Source organism: Silene latifolia, chromosome Y, assembly GCF_048544455.1.
Source record: "Silene latifolia isolate original U9 population chromosome Y, ASM4854445v1, whole genome shotgun sequence".
Classification (NCBI taxonomy): domain Eukaryota; kingdom Viridiplantae; phylum Streptophyta; class Magnoliopsida; order Caryophyllales; family Caryophyllaceae; genus Silene; species Silene latifolia.
This window is the reverse complement of record NC_133538.1, coordinates 99,310,637-99,319,789: the sequence shown is the minus strand read 5'-3', so window position 1 is coordinate 99,319,789 and position 9,153 is coordinate 99,310,637. Positions and strand designations below refer to the sequence as shown.

The 9,153-nt window shown below is 36.4% G+C and overlaps 1 long non-coding RNA gene across 1 annotated transcript; it reads right to left on the bottom strand.

Annotated features, from left to right (window-relative positions):
- Positions 1 to 3,856: 3,856 nt before the first annotated feature.
- Positions 3,857 to 5,119, bottom strand: LOC141634091 (uncharacterized). The gene is made up of 2 exons (XR_012538820.1): positions 4,328 to 5,119; positions 3,857 to 4,233 (listed from the first exon to the last, which is right to left on the bottom strand). It is a non-coding gene; the product is annotated as an uncharacterized LOC141634091 (long non-coding RNA).
- Between the last annotated feature and the right edge of the window lie 4,034 nt (positions 5,120 to 9,153).

Here is a 9,153-nt window from a genome sequence, read left to right as displayed (position 1 = left end):
TCGAGGAATAATTAAGTTATTATTTATTTATGACTTTTAGAAGTTGTAACATGTTTTCCTTAGCCTTGAACAGATGAAAGTTTTTGTTTCTTGATATTTTTGAGATTGTGAATTGTGTGAAGTAGATTACCATGTCTAGTGATATGCGGAATGTATTGCCCTAATCCATAAATATATTCACATTAATTGTATCCATGTTTAAGTTAGATATATGTGTGTTCCTTATTTTGTGGCATTACAACAATGATTTGGTTGTTCCTATTGTTTGTTATCTCGAACTTCGAGGACGAAGTTTATTTTTAGGGGGAAGGAATGTAATACTACAAATATTTTGAGTTATTAACGGTATACCTTGTGATAGGATTGATGTGGTTCATAATCGTAAATGGATAATTGTGTTGAATGATAGTAGTTATGAGAATGTTTATAAGTATTGTGGTAGTAGTTGTGGGCGAACTTCGGGACGAAGTTCATTTTAAGGGGGGAAAACTGTAATACTCCGTATTTTGATAATAATTTATGAAAGTAATTTATGTAAATTAATAATTGATTAAATGACATTTCTAATTTCTAATAATAAATACAAGTAAGACGTTAATTAAATAATAAATTAATAATTCAGGTCGGGAATTGGGTTTAGCTAATATTTAGTATTGGGCCGTGTGTTATTGTTTATTGGACCGAACATATTAAGTTGGTATGAGTGTAATCGGGATTTGTATAGGAAATTAATAATAATATAATGTGGAAATAATAATATATAAAGGTAATAATAATTATATTAATAATTATCCTAATAATATTTGTGTATGGCAATAATTAAATTAGTAAAAGAGATATGTAGTAATCCTATTCTTATGGTAAGACAAATATATTATAATAATTATATAATATATGATAATAATAATAATAATAATAATAATAATAATAATAATAATAATAATAATAATAATAATAATAATAATAATAATAATAATAATAATAATAATAATAATAAAAATAATAGGCAAATCGTATAATAATTAGAATAAGGAAATAGTTCTTAGTTTCCTAATCAATGTCCTATGCTCTTTAATTCGGGACTATAAATACACAATAATCTGAAAATTAATTTATAAAATAAGAAGGAAGAAATCTAAAGGAAAGAAGGAATGAATTAAAGAAGAGAAAAGCAAAGGAATTAAAATTATTATCGCCTCAAGGTAATACTTTGAACCGTCTCATGTATACTCTTTGCTATGCTATAACTTGTAAACTAGACCACCATAGATCAGGCCGTAAGTACCGTTGTGACCGTGGATGACCAAGGATCACCGTTGACCTTATTTGACCACCATTGACCGATGGGAGAAGGGTGTTTGAAGGCGGTTTTCGTGGGTGGTTGGGGTATGCTTGCACTATATGTTTTACACGGGATTGGACCCTTATTCAGGACGTGACGTGACTCACCTGGGCTTGGTAGGGATGGGTCAGGGTGGTTGGTTCGACTATATTAGTGGGTGTTGGGGTGGTAAGGATGGTGGTTTGCGCAGGTGGTTGGCCGGAATTCGCGAAACAGGGGATTAATGCGTGTTGTGTTAAGACCTCTTAAGACGGATTTTACCCTTATTGCTGTGGCCTAATTGGAGAGGCTTAGGGGTGGTTGTGTCGAGGGTAGATAGGAGAGTTGGGTGGCGATCAGTGGTGGTAGTAAGGGTGTCTTTTGTGGTGTTTTATAGAGTGGTTCTCAGGGTTGTACGGGCTGCAAGGGTGTTGCTTGATAATGTTGTTAGGGTGCGTTGTTGGTGTTGTGGGAGTCGTATAGTGGTTGTCGTGGTATGGGGTGGTGGACTTGGCCACCATAGCTAGAAGGGGGCGATGGTGGCGCGCAGGGATGGTGGTTTGTAGCTGTTTAGAGGTGTGTGCCGTGGTGATTAGAGGGGTATAGGGACTGGTTATAGTCGGTTGTAGCTGTTGGTGGCTGGTGGTGGGTGTGAGAGGTGGCTGGAGTGAGGGTGAAGTACGGTGGTGGTGTTGGTGGTGTTGGCCGTGGGTAGTGAGGGTGTTTAGGGGTTTTTTGGGACGGGTTTTGAAGGGGTGTGGATAGGGTTATAAAACCGTGTATGGTTGGGTGTGTCACGTGTTAACATGGGGTTTGGGTTTTGTAAATTGGGTTGACTTATTTAGTTTTAAGACGGGTTTTTATTTGGGTGACTCGGGTTTGTAATTGAGTCGGGTTTTAATATCGTGACCTTTAATAAATATAATAAATAATTATTTTGAATAAGTAAATAAAAGGAATAAATAAATAAATAATTAAATTAAATTGAATTATGATATTTTGATTAGGTGACGGTTGTGAAGAATTATAATCGGATTGCTTTAATTATTTGGATTTCTTAAGCTGCTTAATTGGAATCGCTTGCCAGGTTGGGATAATCCTACTCAACTCGACTTTTAATTATCTATGTTTGGTATGGTGGATTACTTATGTTAAAGTGAATTGATCGTATGTGAATTGTGTTGGTTGATATAATCGTAATTGTTGGAAGGGAGATTCATATTGTATATGTTGGTTGATAATATCGTTATGGTTGGAAGGGTGACTTATGTTGATTTGTGTCGGTTATATTGATGAGCTGAATTGAATTGTTATCGTTGATTGGAATGTGGTTATTATAAAAGCTGTGCGACAGTCAGTTGTACGTTGTTGAGGGAGTTTGTACACTGGGGTGATGGTAATATGTACGTTGTGAGGGAGGGGTACTATTACAAATTGCGGTACGTTGTTAAGGGAGGGGTACCAAAGTTTTGAAATTCATTCCAAAAGTCCGTTTTTTCAACCGCTTGGGCAAGAGCATAAACAAAAATAAGGCAAAATACCACATTTTTCGTTAAGTCACACACTTCACAAGCAATGAATCTATTCGACTTAAAAGTGACAGTTATCGAAAAGGTCATCGAGATAGACTATTTCCAAAATAAGCAAATACCACCAGATAAGCCAGTACTAGGAATAAAATCACAATTATTAAACCCAAAACTCGCCATTAGATAAGGTTCAGGCTTAGAAGACGTTTTAGTGTCACATGTAGCCAAGATTTTAATTCCATTTGACGCGCTCAAGAAATTAAGTTCTTCCGCAAAATTCTTTCTTTTAGTACCCCTAACATTCCAAAAGGCGATATTCATAGAGAACTCAAGAAGACAAAATGATGCCTATATGACTTTTTATTGTCACCGAATACTAAACTCACAATAGTTACAAGCAACCATAACCAAAAGTCATCCCGTGCAATACCAAAAATACAAGTTTGGAAGCCAAAATTGGATCTAGCTAAGACAATATAGTCCCAATTAAGCTTGAAAAACCCAAAGAACTGGAAGTCTTCCCCGCTCAATTTATGAAGACAACAACTAAACCAACTAGCAAGATATGATTGATGATCAAAGATTTCACCAAAAATGAACAAGCACACTAAAATTGGCCAACAGAAAAACACCAAATTATCAATGAGATAAAAATCATCAACCCCAACAATTAAGGGGGTTTTCTCCAAAAGATGGAGGTTTTCTCCAACACAGCAGAAGTGGTTAACAAAAACACACACTCCAAGAAATGTTCCCAACAAATGCTTTAGCAATAGCCATGAAAATTCTCGAAAAATGAATAGCAAAGGATATGATTGATATAACAATATAACCTATCAACGGATCATCATAATAAAACTGAAATTTTGTACTAATCAACTGTTCTAGAGACCGACTTGTCGTAAAACAAGCGAAACGAGTAAGATGGAACTTATCAGAGACAACGATGAAAAGAAAAATCATCTCTGATACACAGAAAAACGGTGTATTACTTAAAAGATACAAATAACAGAAGAAGCAACATATAAAATTGAGCAATGGACAAACACAAACTAGCATAATCAAACACCAAGCTATAGAAAAAATGGTGGAAATTCTCCGGGCAGAAATAGACAAGCTGAAAGATAAGCCATGACAACATCCAAAGGATGTGGAATAATCCCTCCAAACAATACCCAAAACAGATATTATGCAAGCTAAGGACCAAAAAAATACAACTGAAAAAAGGGCTATTTGACTTAGGATAGTATATAGCTAGTATACTCTTACAAGTTAAGGCTACTAAAGTAGTGATTGAACACAGTCGTTGATCAAATCCTTCTTCAAAGTAGGCACGCGACTGGATAGAGCTCTCCTTGAATAAAATGGAGAGCAACCAAGTGTCTACTAAGAAAGAAAGAAAAGAATCAAGACATATAACTCTACAGACTCAGATTGGATTGACAAGCAAGGGTAGATTAAGAAAAAATCGATTTACCCCAAGACAAAGAACCAGCAAAAACCAGTCGGAACTCAACCCAAGCAGACTCATTATATCGCTGTACATCAAGAATGGCGATGATGGTCGAAATGATGGAGCCTCTGAACGTCAGACCCACAGCAAGAGCAAGGAAGGAAGCAAAGGACGAACATAGGCATCGACACAATCCATGGAAACGTCAACAAAGCACTTATTCCATGGTGAAACACTAACAGAGTAATTCAGATTAGAGAGAAGTAAGATCTGGCCATACAATTCCTCAACCGGGGGAGAAAAATCAGATCTTGGAGGTTTAAAACAAATACAAGCCAAATACAATAACTTGGCTGTTGGAGATTTTTGTGCATTAGCAAGATTCAAGTAGTGCACTTGAATCGTTAATTGCTTGGAAAAATTAGATACATGCAAGGAGCAAGAGAGATTGATTGAAAATGAATTCCCATAAGAAAGTAGATCTGGGAAATTTCCAAAGAAGCTGAGGGAAAAGGACGGGTGATATTTTTTTTCTTTTCTCTTTTTTTTTTGGTTTTCCCATCTCTCTAAGTTAGAGAGAGAGTGCTCATCAGTTTTAGGATTTAAATGTGTGTACCTCTTTATAGTTTTTAACTCTACAATAATACACCCAACAACAAAATCAAATTACTCAATTAACAAAACACTCTCCCTCAAAAATTAACCAAAGCATTCTCAATTGTAATCTCCGTCATCCTCTTTCATCTCTGAAACCAGATATTTTTTTATGTGATTACAAGCATTCAATACTAAATGTTTGCCATTTTGTTTCTTTTATTTTTGGTTTTTCTTTATGTAAACTTTTTTATCGATTTTTTGTTGGTCGTTTGAATTTTGGCAGATTTTGGTGAATCTAGTTGTGGTTTAGTGAAATTTTGTGGGTCGAAATATGATATGTTCCTAGATATTGGATATTTATGGATAAAGATCATCATTTTAACTTAATGGGTAATTGTAACACTCGCGATTTTAACTTAATGGGTAGTTTATTAAAATCGCTAATTTAATAATATGCAATTTTATTTGGCACATTATTTATTTGGTTTTATACTTTCAAAATCGTGCTTAAGTTTCATAAAAATCAATTTGATTTTATTTTAACCCGAAAACCCCTTAAAAGACGTATATGGGTCCTTTTAGTGCAAAACCGAGTTACAAACCAAGTGCCTTTGTTATTGGGCCAAAACAAACTTATGAACCATCGTTTAGTTAACAAAACCCCCTTATGTTAGGGTTTCCTTTCTAATTTTTCAGCATCTCTCTTCATCTTCTTCTCTTATAAAAGAAGAGATTTCCACCATTAAACCTTCAAAAATTCAAACCTTAGGACATATGTCATTTCTTCGTTTCTCAACGAAATCCTATGATTTTTGTACCAGTCTTCTCCTCTCATTCTCCTCCTTTCTATGTAAGAAAAATCTTATCTTTTGAACCTTTTAGAAAATCCATCTTTTTGTGAGATGAGTTTCCTAACACTTTTTGTCTTAAACTTGTCTCTAGGTGGAAGCTTTAGTATTTCGGAGTAGTATTGAGTCGGAATCGTGTCCTTGAAGAGCTAAAAGGTAACGGTGATGGGCTACTCGGTATTATATCAAATTATGTGCTTTAATTGTTAAAGTTTAGTCTTTAGCTAGTAAAGTTACTACCTTTAATATTATTGATGAATTTTGTTGGATTATTAATATTAGACGATATTTTAATTGTATTTTTATATTATTGAGATGACTTATTGCAAATAATATCAATTGGGTAAAGTTGGTTTGTGAGGAATGAGGTGTTGTTTAGCTATTGCATGTATTTTGTAATTTGCGACGATCTTTGCTACATGTTGTGGGTGTTTATTGTTGAGATATGTGGGTATGTCGTAGTTTCGACAGTCTCTGGTTATATGATTAATTTGGGGTTGTGAATCTACCATAAAATTGAATTGGGAATGAAGTTCATGCCTTGTTTGTGTCATCGAAAGCAGCCCGCGGTGCGGCTTTCAGCCTGATCAGTTTTCGTAAAATGGTCATAACTCCTTCGTTACTTATTTGTTTTGGGCTTATGACCTACCGTTAGAACCGTAAGAGGACAAGCTATCACCTCCAATTGGCTTCACCTAATTCTCATGTCTAAAACTCAAGTTATGACTGTTTGAATTTGACTCTTGTTGTAGTCGAGTACTAAACTTGTTATAAATTGGGTTTTATGTTTCTTGTTGGGTATGCATCTTAACCTTGGTTCTAATGCTTGTGTATGGTGTGTTGACACCTTTTTATCATTTAAACCCCTTGCTTATGTCTCATTCACATGTTAAACATCGGTTTTGGTTGTTAAGCTTAAATGCGGTTTGGTTTGGTTTGGTTTGGTTTGGGTTTGGTTACATTTTACCTAGTGTTTCGCATTACTTAATTCATTTGTTATCGATTGTTTATACTATGTCTAATTGTAACACCCCCTTCTTACCCGGCCAAGGTAATTGGGAGATGTTACCTTCCCGGTTTCCCGAGGCGGTAAATCGGAGATACGATAAAGAAAAATTTATTATAAATAATAAGTTTAGTGATTACAAACCATAATTAATAAATTATATTACAACTCATGGCTACTATACTCCTCTAACTAGTGTTACTCATCTCGTGACTCATCGAGCTCATCCCATCTCCCGCGCACTATCTAACAATTTGTATCTAACCTGCTCCCCATATGACGAAAGGACATAATATGGATCAACACAGGCCACCCCAAGCGAGACAGGTGACAAAACATAGACACACAAACGTCAGTTCCAATGGACAATAAAAGACGACATGACTAAAGTGTAAACATGTAATACGACTACCAATGTAAATGACATAACACTAAAGGATCGCCACCACGGTACCGAGACACGCCCAGGCATACCGACAACCACACTAGTACCTGGACACGCCCAGACGTACTGATAACCACAAACAGGTACCGGGACACACCCAGACGTACTGGGTCCGGAAGCCAACCGGATCCCCTGCCAGACATCGTGTCTCAACCACACGAGTCCCTTCATCTCAAGCCATTAATGTGCACATCCCTCTTGGAGTGGGAAGCTCCAAGAGGAAACTCAAGTGTAAGACGGTCTCCCAACCGTCTTACCTCTCCAAAACAAAAACAACAACAACAACAACAACAACAACAACAACAACAACAACAACAACAACAACAACAACAACAACAACAACAACAACAACAACAACAACAACAACACCGCCACAACAACAACAACAACAATAGGACAACAACACAACAACAACAACAATTCCTCCCACATATATGATGACAACCAATACATGGACCACAACCAACATATCATAATCATCTTCTTAATGATGTGATTACCACTAAGCATGTTATAATGCAAATGCTCTAATTATGCAGGACTAACTACAACATCAACATAACTAACTTTACATCATTGAAACCGAGTAGGATTAACCTACCTTTTTGCATAATCCATAAGCTATGCGAAATCACCAAGCATCCATCTCACAAAACCGTCTCATCCTACATAAATTACATAATAACTATCACAATACATCCTATACTAATATATACTACAAAGCCCCTTATTACCCTTTAATTACCACAAATACACTTACTAATTGCTAATTAATTACCCATGATGAATTCCCCCAATAGTTAGGGTTTAAAGACTAGAAATGGAGATATTTTTACCTACTAAGTGAAGGAGGTGAAGAGAAAGGTGGTAGATCTTGAAATCCTAGCTTGAATCCCAAGTAGAATGTGTTTATGAGGGTTTTAGAGAGATAGGTGGGAGTTTGGAGAGATAAAGAGGAAAGTGGAAATGATTTTAGGGTTAGAGGTGAAAGGGATTAAATCCCGTGTTCTAAAAGCAGCGGCACTTGACCGAGTGCCGAGTCCACTCGGTCGAGTGAACTCACTCGGCCGAATAGACTCCACTCAGTCGAGTGGACTCACTCGGTCGAGTGTAACCTTCACTCGACCGAGTAGACCCACTCGATCCGCTGCACACCATTTGGTCTAGGCCTAGGTCTAGTGTAAGGCTAACTTTCCTTTCCGAGTGCTCTCTTATCGGTCTAAACCTCCTTTCACGTGTCCCGAGGTCTAAGTACGGTGATACTGTCGTTTCGTACCAAAAATAAAATACCTAAGTACAACTAACAGAAGTCAGCGGTAAGTAGGGTCGATCTCCACAGGGAGGCGGTGTACTATCTATTTGTCGATTTATCTGTCTAATGTCACTGATGGGGTTGAATTGATTGTGTTGACTAAACTAAAAAGGCTAAAGAAGAGAAATGAATAAGAGAATTAATGAAGAAGAAGAAGGAAGTATGCTAGAGTCGGTTCACCGTGGCAGCTATCAGATCTTATACTATCGGGAATACTAAGGCGATTAGACTATTGATAAGAAGAGCTATGGTCGTCACCTTTCGGTCCTTAAACCGCCCTAGAGCGTAAAATGACTTAACTTTCGCCCTCACTGCAATACCCTATTGTAATTAAGCAAGCCTTCCCTTCCAATCTTTCGATCTAGGTCGGGGTTAACTAAATTTATGGTCTCCTGCATGCATTCATTCGACCGGATAACAATTAAATTGCCTAATACAATTCCTATCGCAAGACTAATCTATATAAGTCAGTTAAAACATTGCTACCACGGCTTCCCTAATCCTAACATACTAAGGGGATTTAGCTATACATGAAATTAATAAGAACAATAAATAAAGAGGGAGAGGGAATAATAAACATTAAATAAAAAGAGAGAAAAGAGGGAAGAAATTACTGAAATAATGATCCGGAATAAAATGCAA